This window comes from Macaca fascicularis, chromosome 1 (genome assembly GCF_037993035.2).
Source record: "Macaca fascicularis isolate 582-1 chromosome 1, T2T-MFA8v1.1".
NCBI lineage: Eukaryota > Metazoa > Chordata > Mammalia > Primates > Cercopithecidae > Macaca > Macaca fascicularis.
The window spans coordinates 18,704,426-18,726,044 of NC_088375.1; the positions used below are offsets into that span (position 1 = coordinate 18,704,426).

General features: G+C 50.1%; 1 protein-coding gene across 4 annotated transcripts in view; it reads left to right on the forward strand.

The window, feature by feature from the left end:
• The window catches only part of PGBD5 (piggyBac transposable element derived 5), a 106,862-nt gene that overhangs the window by 21,451 nt on the left and 63,792 nt on the right, over positions 1-21,619 (forward strand). The window contains exon 1 of one of the 4 annotated variants that reach the window (XM_073998978.1): positions 3,537-3,885. The exons of the other annotated variants lie outside the window; for them this stretch is intronic. The gene's annotated coding sequence lies outside the window, so the exon portion shown is untranslated. Of the gene's footprint in view, positions 1-3,536; positions 3,886-21,619 lie in introns of those variants that run through there. 4 annotated transcript variants of the gene reach the window in all.

Here is a 21,619-nt window from a genome sequence, read left to right on the forward strand (position 1 = left end):
GTCAAAAATCTGTGTGTAATTTTATCTCCCCAAAATCTTAACTAATAACAGACTACTGTTGACAGGAAGCTTTACCAATAATATAAATGGTTAATTAACAAATATTTTGTATGTTATGTGTATTATATACTGTATTCTTAAAGTAAGCTAGAAAAAAAATGTTATGAAGAAAAATCATAAAGAGAAAATGTATTTACTGTTCTTTTAGTGGAAGTGGATCATCTACGCCTTCTTCAGGTTGAGAAGGCTGAGGAGAGAAGGATGAGGAGGGGTTGGTCTTGCTGTCTCAGGGGTGGCAGAGGAGGAAGGAAATCTGGGTATAAGTGGACCACACAGGTCAAACCCCTGTTGTTCAAGGGTCACCTGCACTCTGAATTTTTTCTTCATATATCTTTTTTTTTTTTTTTTTTTTTTTTTTTGAGACAGAGTTTCTTTCTCTGTTGCCTAGGCTGGAGTGCAGTGATGCAATCTCAACTCACTGCAAGCTCCACCTCCCAGGTTCATGCCATTCTCCTGCCTCAGCCGCCCAAATAGCTGGGACTACAGGCGCCCGCCACCACACCTGGCTAATTTTTTTGTATTTTTAGTAGAGATGGGGTTTCACCTCTTCATATATCTTTTTTTTAAAAAACATCATGATAGCTGAGTGATACCTTGCCTCGGGAAGCCATTCTTTTTTTTTTTTTTTTTTGAGACAGAGTTTCGCTTTTGTTGCCCAGGCTGGAGTACAATGGTGCGATCTCGGTTCGCCACAACCTCCACCTCCCTGGTTCAAGCGATTCTCCTGCCTCAGCCTCCTGAGTCGCTGGGATTACAGACATTCACCACCACGCCCAATTTTGTATTTTTTGTATTTTTTGGTAGAGATGGGGTTTCTGCATGTTGGTCAGGCTGGTATCGAACTCCCGACCTCAGGTGATCTGCCCGCCTCGGCCTCCTAAAATGCTGGGATTACAGGCATGAGCCACCGTGCCCGGCATTTTTTTTTTTTTTTTTTTTTTTTGAGATACGATCTTGCTCTGTCTCACACAGGCTAGAGTACAGCAGCACAGTTGCAGCTCACTGCAGCCTCAGCCTCCTGTGCTCAAGCGATCCTCCCCTCCCACCTCAGCCTCCCAAGTATCTCAGACCACAGGCATCTGCCACCACACCTGGCTAATTTTTTAAATTATTTGTAGAGATGGGGTCTCCCTATGTCACCCAAGCTGGTCTTGAGCTCCTAGGCTCCAGCAGTTCTTCTGTCTCAGCCCCTGAGTAGCTGGTGTGCATGTTTTCTCATGGCGTGTATCTAGAGCTTGGTGTCTTCACTGCCCCTGTTCATTCATCCCTTTTCCTCCCAGGTCTCAGGATGCACCCTCACAGTCTCATAGCTTGACGCCTTCCACCCTGCATCTTCCACTCTGTTATTTCCTGGTCTTGATCTTTTGAGTGAGTAATTCAAGAATCCTATGTGCCCACCTTCTTCTTCTTGAATAGTTGTTTAGTTGGGAAATCATGTTTTCTAGTTACAGGAAATCTTTTTTTCCCCTCCTGTGTATGTTGCAGTAGAATCCTCTTGAGCACTAGAATTATTTTAATTGAAATTCAAGTTGTCTGTATCCTCCAGTAGTTCCCTCTTTCTGGGGGTGTGTCTGTTTCTTCTGGGCTGTCCTCCTTGTATGTTGCTGAGACTCTTGGAAGGGGTTATCACTCTTTGTAGGCTCAGGGGCCTGGGTCTGGTGGAGCACTGGTAGGGTTGGCGGGCCTGCCATGGTGAGAGAGAAGGCGGCTCTTCCCGTGTCCAGAGCGGACCCTGCATGACCTTCCCTTTGCTTGTGGGCTCTGGGACTGGCAGCTCCACCTCCTGCGCAGCTGCTGCTTTGCCCCTGGAGCCTGGGAATCCAGGCAGAGCACTCGGGATGGGGCTGGTTTTCCTCCAGGGCCCACAGGTCTCCCCAGGTCAGCCTCACCTGAGGCCTTTGACTCTAAGATCCTCATCCTGAGGCTCTTGGGCTGGCCCCTCCAGCTTGAGAGGGAGGAAGCCCTACACTCGACCTCTCCAGCAGGAAGTGCACTGTGTGCACCCAGCCACTTCTTCTCGGTGCTGTAGAGACAGAAGGGGGACAAGTGGAGGGTGGGGGGCGAGACTGGGCTCAACCGTCTTCACTCAGATACCTGAAAGGCTTGATCTCAAGGAAAAGGGTAAGCATTGATAGGGCAGCACTCTACTTAAATTATTTTATTTCACACTTAGGTGTAAGTATTGTTATCCCCGTTACACAAATGAAACAGATGTTGGGAGATCAAGAAACTTCGAGAGGAAGTAGTAGTGGTGGAGTCGGGAATTGAACTGGGTGTGCTTTGGTCAAACTCTCAGGTGCTTTTGCAGCCACCCATGTTTCTGTTAGAGAAGAGGCCTGGAGGCATGCCTGCCATACAGTAAGCACTTGGTGTTCGCTGTTCTTGTCTGGTAGGACTCTAACGACCTCACAATGACACACCGATGGGCAGCTGGGAAGAAAACGATAGAGTGATGTGTGGTTTACAAAGACTTGATCTTGTAGTTGCTTGGATGAAGACAAGGATCCATTAAAAGCCGAAGTCTCCCTAACAAACCTCATTCTGGAACATCAAGTTCAATGGCCGTATAAGCAGTTGCTCAAACCTGCCATATCATTGGCAGAGAGTCACATATGTTCTACCAGACTAAATATATAATCATTGAGACATATTAAAATGTTGCTGGCTGGGCACTGGGGCTCATGCCTATAATCCCAGTGCTTTGGAAGGCCAAGGCGGAAGGACTGCTTGAGCCAAGGAGTTTGAGACCAGCCTGGGCAACATAGCGAGACCCCATCTCTACAAAAAATTTTAAAAATTAGCCAGGAGTGGTGGCATGTACCTGTAGTCCTACCTACTTGGGAAGCTAAGGCAGCAGGATTGCTTGAGCCCAGGAGTTTGAGGCTAAACTCAAAGGCAAGGCTCCCTCCTGCAACAGTGAACTCTCTTCACACCACTGCGCTCCAACTTTGGTGACAGATCAAGATCCTGCTATAAAAAAAAAAGTTAAAATGTTGCTATTGCTATCATTAAAAGCTTTTTGCTTTGGTCTTTAGAGATAACTTCTCACTCTCTACCTGGAGAACTGTTCCTGGACCTTCCCCGAGGGTAGTGAGGAGAGGCGTTAGGCCAGTGGACTCCTGTAGGCCTGCTTAGGCAGTCAACTCCCAGGCCCACTCCCTCTAGGGTGATGACTTGTGTGTGGACATGGATGTCAGTTTCATTTAGAATCAACTCACATGGACTCTGTGGCTCACAAGAAATGTGGTTACAGAATATGCTTAGTAATGCTTGGCATGATCATTTCTTGTTTTTAAGGAAAGACTGGAAAAATCTGAGCCTGAAAGGCTTCATCTGGACTCAAGTCAAAACTCCCTTCTCTCCCCCTCCCCGTCACCCACCACTTCCTGGCAGTAGCTTTGGCATCTGGGGCTGCTTCTGTCTTACAGTGGGAGGCACTTCAGGAGCCCTTGCCCTCTCCCTCTCCACAGCTCATCAGAGTCCATCCAGCTCTCAAAGGCCAGCAGCCCTGCCTCTCCTGGCCTGGGAGCAGTGGATGTCAGCCCTGTTGGCTCTCGGTGTACCAGGAGGTGTGCCGTATGGGGAAGTGAGAAGCACACTTGCCTCTGTTGCCAGGGCGCCTCCAAGCCCATGTGCAGGAGAAAACCGACCCCAGGAAAGAAAGCCCCATGATTAGAAGTCAGCAAATGTGACCGGAGGCCTGAGGGCTCTGATGTGGGGAAAGCCCGGGCAGCAGAAACCCTAGAAGATTATGAAGGGAAAAACCTGATTACTTGCTGAGGCCGGTGTGTTTTCAGTGTTTCTTTAATCCACTGGAAGTCAGAGGTGAGTGAAAATTTCGTAAAAGAATTATTTATTCCTTCTGGGTCTTGCTGCCTTTTGATCTTGGCATAGGACAAGGGTCTGCTCGAGGGTCCTTTCTTGGATCTTTCCTTAGTGCTGTTTGCTGTTCATGCTCCTCCCTGGCCCCAAGCAACAGGCCACATCAGGCCTTCATGGGACAAGTCGGGAGTTCCCCGTGAGAAGAGCCACCTCAACGGGGATGAGCAGTCGCTGAGCACGTAGTGCCTGCTGGAGGCCGTGTTATACATGTGCGCATATGCTGACCTGCCATGAGCGCCTCCTGTGTCCAGTGTGCATTGTCTGTGCCCCATAGCAGGTGAGGGGTGGAGCCAGGATGTGTTCCTGTGACCCAATGGAGCCCGTGACCCAGGTGCCAAAGCCAGCGTCCTTAACTCCCACCACGCAGCTCCCCTAACGGTGAATGCGGCCCAGTCCCCTGTCCTGACCATCTGCATAGGGCCATTCCTTCTGGTAAATGTTAGGTATCAGGTGGGAGGGACAGTGAATGAGGAAGGGGACAAGGACTCTCTTCAGGTAGCTGTAGATAATGTGCGTGCTTCTCAGGGTGTTGATAGAATCTCGTGGGCTTTAGTATCTAGGTCAGAATTCTGACTTGTTAGTTTGTAGTTATGTGTTCTCTGAGTCCGGTTTCTCATTTATAAAGTAGAGGAACTTCAACCTGATTTACTACAAGGTGGTCGTGAACATTGAATTGTGCAGCCTTTTTGTTGGAGATGGGATCTTGCTATGTTGCCCAGGCTAAAGTACAGTGGCTATTCACAAGTGCAGTCAGCACACTACAGCCTAGAACTTCTGGTGAGTGATCCACCCACCTCAGCCTCTCAAGTAGCTGGGACTGCTGGCACATGCCACCATGTCCAGCTTAAATTGTGCAACATTTATAAAACTTCTTTCTTAGTGTCTGGCACATGACAAGTACTCAGTAAGTATTGGCACTTCTCCTGCTACTGTTCTTTTGGGACCACGCAGTGGATAGTGAAGCACCCAAGTTTTAAGTCTTTACTGAGCACGCATTATGTCTCAAGCACCGTTTTGGGCTTTTAGAATACATCAGTGAACCAAATAGATTCTGGCCTGCATGATCTAGAGTGGGCAACAGACGATAAGCAGTGAACCAATAAGCAGATGGCATGTTAGAAAGGAAATGTTGTAGGAGAAGGAAACAGTAGGCGGGTTTAGGGGGCTTGAGAGTGATGGGGGAGGGGTGTAAGGCATCAGTTGCAGAATTAAATAGGGTGGGCAGGCCTGATTCAGAAGGTAAGATTTGAGCGAACCTCCCAGGCAGTGAAGGAGTTGGCCCAGTGCATTTCTGGGAAGTGGAGATCCCCGCCATCCAGGTGAGGCCTGAGGCAGGAGTATGCCTGGTGGGCGAGGCGCAGAGGAAGGAGAAAGGTGGTCAGAGAGCTGCAGGGTGGAGGCGGGGCACGGAGGGCCTTGCAGGCTATGGGAAGAACTTGGCTTGCACTTTGAATGAGATGGGGAGCCTTTGGTGGATTTTTAGCAAAGGGATAACATAGCCCTGTGTAAGTTTTAAAGAGATGCTATGAGTGCCAGGTTGAGAACAGACCCTAAGAGGACAAGCGTGGGATCTGGCTCCCACCATAAACTGGCAAGAGATGGTGGAGACGATGAGACGCCTTCAGATTCCCGACATGTTTTGAAGTTAGGACCAGCTGGCTGCCCCGATGGATTGCATGTTTCGTCCGTGGGAACCGAGTGTTGGAAGGATCTCCGGCAACGTGGGCAGGAGAAATAGGCGTCATTTTGTGAGTTTGGATTGAGTATCATGTGCCCTCAGCAGTGTCCTGCGGTCTGCGGGGATCCTTCAGTCACTTGACCCTACCCCCACTGCACATTCCTGTGGTCGTGACTGGTGACGGTGGGAGTAGCACTGGTAGCAGATGTCTGAGAGAGGACCAGACCAGAAGGCAGGCTCTACATGGTTTGTGATGGCTGAGTTCAGTGGTGTCGAGGAGATGGCATGTACCTGACTTCTCCTGTAAACATATAGGTAACCAGACCCATGGGAGGGCTTTGGAAGAGGGTGGGGCCATAGTGAGGGGTTAGGTCTGCAGGTAGCCACCTCCCACGGGAATCAGCTCCCCAGGGCATCCCTGGGCTGGACCTCCTGCTCAGAGCAGTCAGCTCTGTGGCAGAACAGACTCCCTGAGAAAACGCCAAGTGTATATCAGCAAAGCTGGGGGCTGTTCTCATGGAGCAGGGTTGCCAGACAGAATACAGGACACAGTAAAATTTAGATTTCAGATGGAGAATAATCGTTCAGCTTAAACTTGCTGGTCGTATCACATGGGCTGTATTTACATGTGAAAAAAATTACTTGTTGTTTATTTGAAATCCAAATAGCGCTAGATATCCTGTATTTTAATTTGCCAACTCAGGCTACTGTCTTGGTGTGTTCTTGCTCGCTGATGAGCTGCACCTGAGACTTAGCCGGCTCCCTTAGTAACCCGTGAGAGTTGCCAAGAAACAAGACTTTGAAAGAGCCATTGAATTTTGTGGGGAAAAGGTTCTGCTGGGCTCCTGGGTCTGTCTTTCCCAGTTTTCGGAGCCTGGCCCTGAGCTCATCGGAGCACTCTGCATCCAGCCCTTCCGTTTCTGAGACCAGCTGCTCTGGGGGACTCCATGCCGGCCCATGGCTGGGTTTTGAATCTTATCGAATGTGACAGTGCAGGCCCTGAGGGAGGTTGTGCTGTGGACTGAGAGCAATGCGATGACGCTCGAGATCTTCACCCGCTGAAAACCCAGTTCTGGGAGCTGTGGGGTGGGGTCACTGCCAGGAGCCCAGAGGTCTTGGGTGGGCTCTGCCTACTGAGGGCTTATGTTCTGGCCTGCTGGGGAGATAACCTTGCCTAAGACCCCTGTCTCTAGTTCTGTCCTCGAACTGCCTAGTTCTGTCTAGTTCTGCTGAACAGCGCCTCCCATCTGTCACAGGCTGAGTTGCGTCCACCCCAAATTCATATGTTGAAGTCCTAACCCCTAGTACTTCAAAATGTGACCTTCTTTGGAGATAAGGTCTTTAAAGAGGTGATTAAGGTAAAATGAAATCATATGGGTGGGCCCTAATCCAATCTGATTGGTGTCCCAATAAGAAGAGATGAGGACACAGACACACATGGGGGAGCCCATGCAGAGACGCGGAGACCGCCCTGTGTGAGCCAGGAGAGAGGCCTCAGCAGAAAACAAACCTGCCAACACCTTGGTCTCGCACTTCCCCCCACCTCCAGCACGGCGAGATAATACAGTTCTGTTGTTTAAGTCACCGTTCTGTGGTACTTTGTTATGGCTGCTTAGCAAATGAATGTACCATCCTATGAGACGTGCAAGGCTAGAGAGGAAAGCAAGGCAGGGATGCTGAATTCTGGGGGTTCAGATGGAGCGGTCTCAGCTCTGTGCCACTCAGTGTTTTGCCAACTGGGACTGTTTCAGGGTCCTGTGGGAGTTCCTGGGTGCCAGATGTGCCATTTCAGACTGGAAGGGAACCCATTAAAGCTGGCCTTGCAGATCTGTGAGAGGGGAATGACTCCTCCAGGGCACAGGTGGCGATAGCTTCTGAGCAAGAGGAGTCTGTGTGCCCACGTAGGGGACGCTACCCCCAAAGCCAACTCTGTGCTCTCACATAGAGCTGGAATCTTTTTCTTTTTCTTTTTCTTTTTTTTGAGACGGAGTCTCGCGCTGTCGCCCAGGCTGGAGTGCAGTGGCTGGATCTCAGCTCACTGCAAGCTCCGCCTTTCGGGTTCACGCCATTCTCCTGCCTCAGCCTCCCAGGTAGCTGGGACTACAGGCGCCCGCCACCACGCCAGGCTGATTTTTTGTATTTTTGGTAGAGACGGGGTTTGACCGTGTTAGCCAGGATGGTCTCCATCTCCTGACCTCGTGATCCACCCGCCTCAGCCTCCCAAAGTGCTGGGATTACAGGCGTGAGCCACCGCGCCCGGCCTAGAGCTGGATTCTTCCTGGCAGCAGCCTGTGGTTAAGCTTTAGAGAAGGCAAGGCACATAAGGAAAATGTCATCCGGCTCAGAAGCTCTGAGCCTGCTGATCTTCCTTGAGGAGGTCTGACTTTGCTGTGGGTTTGAGCTGTAACATGCCTATGGAAGAGATCACCATCTTAAATCACAGGCCCACAGTGTTTGCATCTGTGTATGCCCAGACATTCCTTGAGGAGATTTGGGGGAAAATATCCCAGAGCTATTTTTATGGCAGTGACATCTTTGGGTAATTAAAATTATTTTTATGTCATTGTTCTTAGGCATGAACTTGATAAATATTCTTAAATCTTCTCTGTTGCTTGGATTAATTTGCCATTTAAAGATTCATCTTTATAAAAATGTCACTTTATATGTCAAAAACTAGGAATTAGAAGACTGGGTAGATTTAAGGAAACGAGCAAAGCTTGATTCTGTATTGGTTTTGTTGTGCTTTAGAACTTCAAATGATGAAAGTTTTACTTTTGCTACTTGAATGCTGTGGTGGTATTTTTGCTTTGAATTCCATAGTTAGGGAGACAATTAGAAAATGTAACCAGTGAGGTTAGCAAAGCCAGGGTAGTAGTTCTACGTGGTAAATCAGTACAGCTTGCAAGGTGGGCCTCCAGATTTCTGAGCGGGAACAGTGGGAAGGAATTCCTCCACGGTGGTGGGGGCGAAGGCGTGGTGTGAGCATGCAGGCGTGTGTGCGGGTGGGTGATGGGAGGCCTCAGTGGAGCCTTGATTCCCAGCTCTTGGAATCGGGTCACAGAGAGCAGAGGATTTGGCATAAACCAGGATGATCTCCCTCCCTCTCCAGTGGCAACAGTGTGCCTCCCAGCTGTCCTTAGAAAGGACCCATGGGGTGTGACTCCAAAACCCTAGAAAGGGCCATAGGTGTGGGACATTTCCAGGAGTGCTCTGATTTCCAGCATGATTTTAAATGTGAGTGGCCACTGTACATAGCACCTCGCTTACAGGCTCTGCAGTCTGATCCACACACAATCCCATGGGGAGGGTGCCTCCCCACCAGTGTATGCTCCTGGTTTTAAATACAAGGAAATGGAGGCTCTGAGAGCAGAGTGGCCTTCCGGAGTCTCATGTCAGTACACAGTGTTTCAGGTGGACACCACGGTTTTGTAACTCCAAAGCCCAGGCCCTTCCTGTGATGCCCCCATGTGTGCCGTCCTCAGGTGCCTCAGGATAGGTGTGTCTCTGGGTTAAACGTGGTCTCATCTTCAGTAGCTTGTGGTCCATTCAAGATGAATGGGGGGCACCAAAATGTACTTTAGCTGCCAAGGGGGCTGGAAGGAGAACCTGACAGGAGTATGGGTGAGTGGAGGAGGACCCTGGCTGCAGAAGTAGGCGGATGTTGAGGGGGAGGAGGATAGAGTGAAAGGGAGGATGGTGGGGATGGGGGAGGAGGGTGGAGAGTGAAAGGGAGGAGCTTGGGGAGCAAAGGGGGAGGAGGATGAAGAGAGTAACTTAAAAATAGGGCGTAGAGGAGAAGGAGTGTGGGGGTAAAAGGGAGGAGTGCGGGAGTAAAAGGGAAGAGTGTGGGGGTAAAAGGGAGGAGTGTGGGGGTAAAAGGGAGGAGTGTGGGGTTAAAAGGGAGGAGAGGGGGGTAGAACAGTAGGAAGAGCAGAAAGAGGGAAGCAAAGGGAGGATGGAGAGTGAAAGAGGAGCTTGAGGTTGGGGAGGAGGGTGGGAAGTAAAAAGGGAGGAGCTCAGGGATGGGGAGAAGCATGAGGAGAGGAGGGTGGGAGTGAGGAGCTTGGGGATGGGGAGGAGTGTGAGGAGAGGAGGGGAGGAGGGAGGGAGTGAGAGGGCTTGGGGATGGGGAGGAGTGTGAGGAGAGGAGGGGAGGAGGGAGGGAGTGAGAGGGCTTGGGGATGGGGAGGAGTGTGAGGAGAGGAGGGGAGGAGGGAGGGAGAGAGAGGAGCTTGGGGATAGGGAGGAGTATGAGTGGAGGGAAGGAGGGAGGGAGTGAGAGAGGAGCTCAGGGATGGGGAGGAGCATGAGGAGACGAGGGGAGGGGGGTGGGCAATGAAAGGAGCTTGGGGTTAGGAGAGGAGGGCAGAGAGTGAAAGGAGCTCGGGGATGGGAAGGAGTGTGAGAAGCACAGCGGGAAGAACTTGGAGGACCCTGGCCAGCTGCGGGAGGAGCAGCACAGGGAGGGGCTTGGGGAGCAGAGGTGGAGTGTGGGCAGCAGGGGAGGAGCACCATTAGCAGTGCTCCACAATGAGCAAATCCTAGGAGTAGGCTCCCCCTCCTCACATTCGAAAACCGCCACTCCTGTAGCACAATAGAAGGGCAGAGTCAGAGTTGGTCCCTGTGGAGGCTTTTAGGGGAAACGAAACAGAGGTTCTTGAGGGTACTGGGCACGTTTACCTAGCATGCTTCGCCCTCGTCCTCAGGCCTGAGACAGGAGGGAGCACCCTCACTGGCCCTGTGGGATGATCCCCATCCAGGAGTGGCTGATCTCCAGGGAGATAAAATAGGCATTTTTTGTTGAATATGGGTATGGGATGTGGGGCGACGTTCTCTGAGGAGCCATAGGTAGAATTTGTATAAAAGAAGTCCATGTTTCTATAAGATCTGTAGCCTAATCAGAGGCGGAATGAGCCAGAAGAGCGGGAGAGCTGGCAGCCTGCAGAGGACACCAGCCTGGGGCGGGTGTGGCGGACTCTCGGGCGGGGAGCCAGTGAGGGAGAGAGCCTTGCGAAGCCACCTCTGTTTCTAAGCAGGCTGTGGACTGGCGGGCCCCGGGCCTAATTTCCTTTTCTGAGCTCCTTCTGAGTCTCCTAAAGTGGACACGACGATTGGGTGGAAGCCTCTGGCAGCAGAGACCCTCCTGTGTCCTGTGAGAATCTGTGAGCCACCTCCTTAAAAGTGGGATGGTGAAGTGTCCTAGGGTGAGCCTCCTAGAGTCTGCCTCCTTGCCTCATCCTCCCATCCCTGCCAGTGGTCTCCTGTGTTGAGTGGCTGCACTGGCCCCTGAGCACAGCACTACCCTCCCCCTCCCGTTTCCCTTCTCTTCCCTTTTTCCTCCCTCCTCCTCCTCCTCCTCCTCCCCCTTTTCCCTGCTCTTCCCCCTTCCTTCCTCCTCCTCTCCTCCTTTCCCTTGGCTTCCGTGTCTCCTCCCTCCTTCCCCCTCCCTTCCCCTTCTCTTCCCTTTTTCCTTCCTCCCCTTCCTCGTCCCCTAACCTCTCTTCTTTTCTTCCCCTTCCCCTTCTTTTTCCCCTTTCCTCCTTCCTCCTCTTCCTCCACCTTCCCCTTCCTATCCCCCTCCTCTTTTCCTTCCTTTCTCCCTCTCCCCCTTTCCTTTTCCCTGATTCCCCCCCACCCGCCCGCTCTCCCTTTCCTCCCTCTTCCTCCTCCTCCCCTTCCTCTACCTCTCCCTCCAGTTCCTCCTGTCTTGCAGCTGCAGTTGGAGAGCTGTCTCCGCCTGCTGCTCCAGGCTCTCTCCGCCTGCTGCTCCAGGCTCGGGCTGAGCCCCATGGGGTCTGGTGTGCTGTCAGCCAGGCCTGCGTTCCTGCCGCTGGGCTGAACTTCTCTAGCTCGGCCCCTGCTTCCCGGGCCAGAGAGCCAACCGCCGTGGGGCTTGTGTCTCCATCGTGAGGTGGACTCTCGGGGCCTCACGGGGAATCTCCTTGGGTGAGAGCAGGCCGCTGCTGAGGAGTGGGCGTGGAGCACAGGTTTTGGTAATGGGAAGTCCAGACAGTCCTCTGGTGAGGGACACGCTTGCAAGGAGCCCCAGAAGGACAGGCAGGAGGAGGCAAGGGCTGACAGCCTCAAAGTTCCAAAGCAGCTGCCCTCCCAGAGCTCCTGTGAGCTGGAGATAACAAAGCTCGGGTGCTTTGTAACTCAGCTTTGGCGGGGGAGAAGATCTGCCTTGAATTAACTGACATCTGAAGGCTTCCTGTCAAGCAAGCAGGCCTGTCATCAAAGCCTGGGGCTCATCAGCTGGCCTTGGGCTCTGGCCTTCCCCAGCTTGACTGTCACCCAGTGGGAAAGAAGGAGGGAAGATGCAGGGGTACGTGGGGCACAGGCATCCTCTCATCCTGGAGGGAAGCACCTCCAGGGCCGTGGGTCAGTGCTGATCCCCAATGGACCCCGACTTTCCCCCACGCCTCTCAGGGCAGCCCCTGTGTGGGGGGATGTGGCCAGGAAGCACTGAGGTTATCCGAAGCTGGTGGCAGCTGGGGATCAGCCCCATGACACATGACCAAGGCACTCTTAAGAGAAAAAAAATCAAAGCAAGTAGGATTTTCGTTTGGAGATCTGGTAGTGAAGCTTCACAGTCCTAGTAAGCCTCGGTTCAGCCTTTTCCTATAAAAAGTTCATTTCATCTTCTGTTCCTTTCTAACCACATCATTAAAATGAGCAAACGCCCAGCAGGACTCCTGTGTCGGGCTCCCTTTAGGGGAGAAGGGCAGCTTGGCCCCCTTCTCTGGAGCAGGCTCGGGCCACTGCTGAGCATGGAAGAAAGACATGCAGCGTAGGGCTTGTTTCTTATTGAATTTCACGAAGATCAGTGCCAGGCGTTTGGGGCTGCTTGATAAGTATAAAGCCTCTGCCATTTTTTGGCTACTAGAAATGGTGAGGAAGAGGTTTATTTTTCTGGAAATAGCACTTCCGCCTAAGTGCACCAAAATACAGTAGGAGCTGTGTTTTATGGATGACCAAATGCAGCTCTCTCTCCTTGGTACCTCACAGTTTGGTCCTGGCAATTGTTTTACTACAGGAAGCAAAAGCTCGTCACTGAGGTCTTAAGGTGTGAGGAGGAGGGAGAGGAGGAGGAGGGAGAGGGGTGAGGAGAAAGGGTCTGATTTGACATTTGCTTTCTGTGTCATACTTTTCCCTGAGTCCAGGAAATTCACACGTAAAGTGCACCTTAGCATATACCATTTTGTAATGATGCAATTTGAGAAATTCTCGATCTGTAAAACTTCTGTTACATCCCTGCAGGGAAGGAGACAGCAAACTCATCTTTTTTCCTAGGGGAGAAAATGAGGGGGCAAAATTGGAAAATTGCTAAACTATCATCCCATGTGCAATTTCTGAATCTTTCCTAAATGTTTTGATGACTAAAAGGAGGATGAGTCGGGACCATGTCTCAGGCCCTCGGAGATGTTACCATTAAGTCCCCATCTGCGTTGTTGCAGATGTCAGCGACGGTGACAGGCTGGTAGCAGCTCCCTCCCACCCCACCCCCCACACTCAGGCAAACTGTCCTACCTTGGCAACGTGCCCTGGTGCTTTCCTGATGAACCGAACTCAGTCACTATGACCAGTCGGTATGAAATGGAGGTGGATGAAAACTGGCAATGAGGCTGGGCGTGGTAGCTCACGCCTGTAATCCCAGCACATTGGGAGGCCAAGGCAGGCGGATCCCTTGAGGTGAGGAGTTTGAGACCAACCTGACCGACATGACAAAACCCCATCTCTACTACAAATATAAAAATTAGCTGGCTGTGGTGGCGGCGCCTGTAATCCCAGCTACTCGGGAGGCTGAGGCAGGAGCATCACTTGAACCCGGGAGGCGGAGGTTGCGATGAGCCAAGATCAGACCACTGCGCTCCAGCCTTTTTTTGAGCCTCCATCTCAAAAACAAAACAAAACAAAACAAAACTGGCAATGAGCCTCTTCTAAAACACACACCCAACCAGTGGGCTTCTCGAGATGTCCCAGCCAGCCTTCCCCGGCCCCGTGATTCTGAGCTGCTGGAGCAACCCAGGATCCCTGGAGTGGGCAGGTAGGGATGGGCAGGGCTTAGAGATGCTGCAGGTGATTCTGATGCCACCTCACCCTCTGGGTGAGATACCCGACCTTAGACTTGAGTTTGCCCTCACCCTCTGAAAGCCCACTGGGAAAGACCACCAGTAATACACCTATTGTCAAACAAACGTAGGCTGATGTAGTTTGCTGCAGCCAGAGAGGATGCACCCCAGAAGAGGGGTGAGATGTTCAGGTGAGGTGAGAGGGGTTGGGAGGAGCCACGAATGGGGTTTGGGCTTCTGCTGGTGATTCTAAGGAGGGTGTGAGGAAGCCGAAGCCAGCTCTGACGGAAGGCTGTGTGGACCCAAAGGCATGGGTGGGTGAGAGAGCATCTGAGTCCCTTTCACCTGGAAGACAGAGGCTCACCGTGGAACTTGACTGGCAGCAGTAAAGAAGCAGTGGTCACCCACTTATGGTGGGCAGAGCGAAGGGTATTGAGTTGTTCTTCTGGTCGCAGGGCTCCCCCCTCCCTGCTGTGTCCCACCATGTCACAGAGCAGCCTCGCCTGATGATTGGTACGTTGTGGGGCCTATCGCAATCTGACTGTCAACCTCTAACTGCAGAGCTGTGTTCTATGTTCTCACCCTCCCACCTTCTGACTGTGTGATTCAGGCAAGTCACTCATCTTCTTGGCCTCCATTTCCTCCTTTATAAAAGGGAGGGGAGCGAGGATGATACCTTTTCTACCCTAGGCAGTGTCACTTTGGGACAGGGTAATGTCCTCAGGTCCCATCCCAAATCGTTCAAACAGATTCCATTCTTCCACATCCTACACCACCTATACATTCTCAATAGTGTATAAGTTGAGTTGCTGTTGACCAGTTGGCATAAGGCTAAACTTTATTATTTTAATGAACATTTACTAATTGGATTTTTCAACCTACTTTTTATATTTTGGAGTTAATACCGCCTTATTCCGGGCTTGAACATTTCCACAGCTCTTCTAAACTTTATTTTCTGGGTACTGTTCCCACAGTGTCTAAGGAATGGAAAAGCCCTGCTTCTCTTCTGCAGACATCCTGAAGGCTGTGAGATCCTGCAAGTCCAGCGACAAGGTTTGGGTGTCGTCGGAGCCCTTCATATTTTATGGAAAGTTTTATATATACATGCGCATTGACGTTTATAAGGAAAATGTTGGCCGGGTGCAGTGGCTCACGCCTGTAATCCCAGCACTTTGGGAGGCCGAGGCGGGTGGATCACCTGAGGTCAGGAGTCCGAGACTCGACTGGCCAACCTGGTGAAACCCCGTCTCTACCAAAAATACAGAAATTAGCTGGGCATGGTGGCACGTGCCTGTAATCCCAGCTACTCAGGAGGCTGAGGCAGGAGAATCGCTTGAACCCGGAGGCAGAGGCTGCAGTGAGCCGAGATCACGCCACTGCACTCCAGCCTGGGTGACAAGAGTGAAACTCCATCTCAAAAAAAAAAAAAAAAGAAAAAGAAAAATGTCATCACTTGCATAGAACCTCCAAGGGTTTTGCATCATAGCAGAGATTTGCATCAAAGCCTTGTGAAGTGGAGCTTGAGGGAAGATGGTCCGTTGGAGGGCTAGGCCCACGCACTTGGTCTCCTTGCAGCAGCGGTCTGAGCCCAGGGCAGCTTCCTCCCAGTCTTTCCAGGGCATTGGGGCAAGAGATGGGCATAGGAGAAAGCCCACTCGACAAGACCTTGTGTCTGAGGCCCCCCTGGCTCCTGCCCTTTCCTGTCTCTAGCCCAGGAGGCCCCTCCTTCTTTCCCCATTTCTGTGACCTGAGTCAACCAGAGCCCAAGGTGCTAGCAGCTCCTCTGCTGCTTTTCCATCCAAGGGAGTCACGGCCACCCTGAGAGGTAAAACACGTGGCCTGCAAAGAAAGCAGCCTCCCATCCTCATCCTCTGTGCAGTTCATGCTTAGGCATTTAAAAATGTGGCCCACAGGCCGGGCGCGGTGGCTCACGCCTGTAATCCCAGCACTTTGGGAGGCTGAGACGTGTGGATCACGAGGTCAGGAGATAGAGACCATCCTGGCTAACATAGTGAAACCCCTTCTCTACTAAAAATACAAAAAATTAGCCGGGCGTGGTAGCGGCACCTGTAGTCCCAGCTACTCGGGAGGCTGAGGCAGGAGAATGGCGTGAACTCGGGAGGTGGAGGTTGCAGCAAGCCAAGATCGTGCCACTGCACTCCAGCCTGGGCGACAGAGCAAGACTCCATCTCAAAACAAACAAACAAAACAAAACAGAAGAAAAGTGGCCAACAAGGGGAAGTGGCCGCAGTTGTCCTGTGCATCCAGTGGACGATTTGGTGCGCGTCTGAGTGGGGGGCAGTGCCTGTCTCACTCAACCCCATCGCTGCTTGGCTTGCAGGAGGCCAGGGTTCTGCTCTCAGCCTTGTGGGAAATCCATGCACCCCAGCTGCAAAGCATGTCCGCTCTTGTCCTTTCCAAGCTACTCTCTGTGTCGGGCCTCCCTAAGTCTGTGATCTTCTAAAACTGCAGTTACCATCTTGGCCATCCTCATGCACAGCCCTTCAGTGGCTCTCCGTTGCAGTAGAGCAGAGATGCACATTTCAGCTTTCGGGCCAACGTGAATTGGTTGGGGAGGGGCTGCTGGGAGCAGCAGAGAGAGCTGCACACTGAGTTACATCCATCACTGGGGGACACGGGGAGCAGCCCCTTGATGGCACGCATTTGCTCTCACTGGCCTGTCAAAATACACAGCCCCTCCTTTGCTGCCACATCCCTCCACATAACTTCCCCTCCAATTATGTAACCTTATGGCTAATTCCTGAAAATATTCTTCCCCATGTGATCTGCTTGGCTGATACCTCGTTACCTTTTGGAACGCAGTTGCAGGCCCAAGCCTAGGAGCTTGTCGGAACATTCAGAATGAGGTTGTTGGACACTTCAGGCTTGAAAGTAATGATGAAGGTGCTGCTGAGACCATGGCTATTCCACTTCTTCCCTGGGGGCTGCTGATCTCCCTAACCCGAATCACCTGCCTTCTGCAAGCCATGGCTTCTCTGTGTCTCTGAATAGCTGGAAAGTATTGCATAGGGCAGAGCCCAGCCAGGTACCTGCCAAGAAACAAGGTGAGTCTCTTTTTTCCCACCAGGCCTGGATTAGTCACTTGAACTAACGGCCTGCCGAGCCTCCCCCCGGCCTGGCCTCCTAGATGCTGGGTGTGCACAGACAGCTCAGTGAGGGTGGGGCCACCTTGTATTCTGCCCCCTTTATTCTTTATTCTGCTTCTAAATCTAAATCATGCTGACTCCTTAATAAGTAATTGAATCAGGGTCAAGAGAGAAAGGTACTATCAGTAAGCCTAATTTATTGTTGGCTCAGAAATAATGAATCCTGGAAATGAGGTTATGAGGAAGACCATTTAGAAACATGAAAAGCTTTAAAGCACATCTCTTGTTATGTTTCTGCCTGCTTGCCATTTAGAAAGTTAAAATTTTATGTAAGTGACACTCTGTATACCACTTCCTATCTGCTAGACTATAAGGTTTATTGAAAAGAAGTGCTTCCAGCTCCATGCTCTAAAACAATCCAGCATCTAAAAATAGAAGGAAATGGGGAATGCTCCTTTTCAGAGCTCAGTGAGGCTCTTCTGGGCCCCTAAGGTAGCAGGGACACACCGTCTCAGTTTGGAGACGCTTGGTTAGGAGCTTGAACTCACTTCCAGAGGCAGTGCTATTTATGTGGGTAGAAGGAGGAAGATAGCAATGCCATACATATTCCCCTAATTCAGGCTTCCTTCTCCAAAATCCTTTCCTGCCATTGAAACGTAGCCCAGTGCTAGGCAGAACACCATGTTTGAAATCGGGGCTATATTTATAACACATTTCAAAGAGATAATGTCTAAATATATAGGGATGTCTTACCAAATCGAGAAGAAAAATGACAGTCACCTCCAAGGCAAAACCAACAAAGGACCTAAACAATTTGTTTAATCCAAACAAAAGGCCAATAAGTAAATGAATTTCTGTTTAACCACACTAATATTCAGAGAAGTTAGCCAATGGTGATGAAGTACCATTTATTTCTATCAAACTGTCAAAGGTTGATAAGGACAACTGTTAGGATTTGCATGGAAAATGGGCACTCCCACTACTGACAAGAGTGAAAGTTGGCAACTTCCATCAGTGCTCTTAAGAAAAGCATCTTCTACTACTACTGTGCCCTAGGCAGATTACCACACGCAGACAGGGACATTTGGTATAAGAATACACATCACAGCACTAATTAGAAAAGTGAAACTCATATATTCACATCATAAGAGGTTAGTTGCCTAAATTATACTGCTTTTTTTTTTGAGATAGGGTTTTGCTCTGTCACCCAGGCTGGAGTGCAGTGGCACAATCACAGCTCATTACTGCCTCAACCTCCTAGACTCAAGCAGTCTTCCCACCTCAGCCTTCTGAGCAGCTGTGACTACAGGCATGCACTACCACACCTGCCAAATTTTTTGTAGAGATGGGGTCTCGCTGTGTTGCCCAGGCTAGTCTGAAACTCCTGAGCTCAAGTGATCCTCCAGCCTTGGCCTGCCAAAGTGCTGGGACTGTAGGTATGAGCTACCGTGCATAGCCATAGCACGTTTGTAACATGGAATATGAGGGAGCCACTTAAAATGAGGTAGTACAATACTCCTTAAACTCTGAAGGGTGTACAAGTTGCTGGGGAACCTGTTAAAATGCTGATTCAGATTCAGCAGGGCTAGGGTGGGGCCTGGGAATCTACATGTCCAACAAGCTCCCAGGTGACGCTGCTGCTTTAGGGACCACACTTAGGGTAGTCAGGATGGAGAGGAGGTGTGCATTTACTGACAAAACACTTGTGTACTATGTGATGTTAAATGGGGGCAAAATCAGGTTATAAAGAAGAGGGCCCGCTCTTTTTTATATTTTAAATGTAAAATATACACACACGCTCTCCCTCATTTTATCTGGACAGATATTTACCAACATGCAAACAGTATATAGCTCAGAGTGTTGGGGATTTATGGTATTTTCCTTTTGCTTATTTGTATTTTCTAATTTCCCCTATAATAAATGAATCACCTTTGTGCGCTCTAAAAGGAGTTGGGGCAGGAATCAGCCTTGGCTCAGCACTGCTGCGACGCCTGGTGCCCATCCACACGGGCCGTTCTTATCTTGCCTTCATTTCAGTGGAATCTCAGTCATGAGTCCTTTTCCGAAAACCTTTCTGCATTAGGAAGGGAGGTGGAAATACTTTAAGGACTTATTTCATTTTTCCTGTCACGTAAAAGCTGTGGGTCTGGCTCTTTAAAATACTGCTTAAAATTCTCCCTTAAAAAGCAAGGCAATTACTTGCCAATCCCCCGCTGTAGGAAGGAAACCTTGTAATTACCAAGCATCTGTCTCTCAATTCAAAGTCAAGGCCCCACAGCCAGAAGACACTGTGATTCAGCAAACAAGAGGACAAAGTGAGTTCTGCGGGGGGATCTACACTGAAATCCTAAAATAACACGTGCGCGAGACTGAAATTGCAGCCCCAACGTTGGATGTAAATATATCATATGAAGGAGGAAAAAAAAAAAAAACAAAAACGCCTCTTCATGTGGCATGCTGGGCTGACTGGCAAAATGAAAGGCAGCAATTTTAACTGTCACCTTCACTGAAAGCAAAGTTGAGTTCGATGATTAAAAACATATTTACTGAAATACTTCTATAACCAGGGTCCTTGCTACAGCTTCAAGAAAAGTGAACAAACCACAGCAACTAAGAAGTCAGCAGGCCCTTCACCAACACCAGTATTTCTGGAAACAGCTTTTTAGAGCAATGGGTTAAGCACTACTAAAAGGAGGCAGGGAGGTAGAGAAGGGAACTAATATTTAATTAAGCACCTGAGTGCAGAGAATTTAACACACACAATACCCATTTTATAGACGAGAAGACTGAGGTGAAGAGGCAGCGTGGTGTCATGAGCGCCAAACACACCAAGCACTCTTGTTCTGCTCCTTATTGCGTGTGTGGCCTTGAATGAGTTCCTTCTATCCTTTAAGTTTTGTTTATTTGTAAAATGTGGATAATAAAACTACCCCCTGCTCCCACAGGGAACTGAGGGCACCTATCGCTGCTGTCCAGCGTGTGCCCAGTGCTCGGTGGGTGCTCAGCAGGTAGGAAGCTCTTTTAGGAGGGATCGTATCTTGCCCAAGGACACCTCGTTCAGCCTCACATGCCAGGGGCAGAATTTGAACCTGGGTTGGTCTCTCCCCAGAGTCCCTGTACACAGTCTCACTGCACTTTGCTGTGCCTGCTGGCCAAGTTTCCACACATACATCCCTCAGATCTCTTCTCCCTCCCCTATCTCCCACCTGGTGCAGTTCACCCAGTGATCCAGAGTCAGAACGTTGAAAGTATTGGCAAATGTTCCCTCTTTTTACTACTCTGGTTTGTTGTTTTTGTTAACATGACAGTCAGTACTACTTTTAAATTTAACCTAAATGGTTGAAATATATAGCATCCAATACTTCCCCAGTTGCTCCGACCCTCTTTGCAAAAAATATTCCGCCAAAGAAATCGGGAATCTTTCTGTCTGTGCAGAAAACCAGCTTGTTTTACGTTGGAAGGCTTTTCAACTGTGCTTGGACGGACAGGACAAGCATGCTGTTTCTCCAGGTTCCATCACCACTGTTGCTTATCCCCGAAGTCACAGGGGAGGACCGAGCCGGATCTGCTGTCTTCACCTGGGCTTCTCTCACCACTGGCTTCATCTCCTCCTCTGCTCACCCTGCCACCCACACAGCTTTGTCCAAAGGCATCAGCACAGTGTGTCTTTCGCTGGAAAGGTTTTGTTTGGGAAGCCAGAAATAGAGGCAAAAGCCAGGCAAAGCTCATGGGGCTCAAGCCCCTTCAGAAGCCACTGGCTCCCAGTGCTGTCTCTGCTGCTCTTCAACTTTGAGGCATTGGGAGTCTCTCAGGGGACTGTCGGGTCGGCATGGTGGCTCACCCCTGTAATCCCAGCACATTGGAAAGCCGAGGGGATGGGGTGGGGTGGGAGGATTGCTTAAGCCAGGAGTTCAAGACCAGCCTGGGCAACATAGTGAGACCCTGTCTCTATGAAAAATACAAAAAAATTTTAAGTAAGCCAGGCTTGGTGGTGCACTTATAATCCCAGCTATTTAGGAGGCTGAGGTAAGAGGATTGCCTGAGCCCAGGAGTTTGAGGTTGCAGTGATGCATGTTTGCACCACTGCACTCCGGCCTGGGGGACGGAGTAAGACTGTCTCAATTTTTTTTTTAAATTGCTGGGCATAGTGGCCTGTAATCCCAGCACTTTGGGAAGCTGAAGTGGGTGGATTGCTTGAGCTCAGTAGTTCGAGACCAGCCTTGGCACCATAACGAGACCCTGTCTCTACAAGAAAATTTTTTTTTTAATTAGCTGGGCATGGTGGTGCATGCTTGTGGTCCCAGCTACTCTGGAGGCTGAGGTGGGAGGATTGCTCGAGCCTGTGAGGTTGCAGTGAGCCATGGTTACTCCACTGCACTCCGGCCTGGATGACAGAGCAAGACCTTGTCTCAAATATTTACATACATACATACATACATATATACATACATACATAAAATAGAGACAGCGAGATGGCAGGGAAAATAAATAGCAAGATGGCAGAGAACCATTGCCTGGACAGCTGCCCCACCAAACTCTAGTCAGGGAAAGTTTTAAATACAGAGCCTGCATCCTTACAGTGAAGCAGTAACATCTGACATTTAAAGATCTCTCCCTGAACATTCCTCTTCTCCCCGCTCCCATAACCCCTTTCCTAGGACCCATGCCCCCATTCTTTCTGTAACCTCAAGAGAGTATATAAGCTTCTGTTACTCATTGAAATGTTGGGTCTTCGTTCTGAAGACTCCCACGTATATACATTCAATAAGTGTGTATGCTTTTTCTCCTATAAAATCTAAAGATACCTGAACACCTTGCAC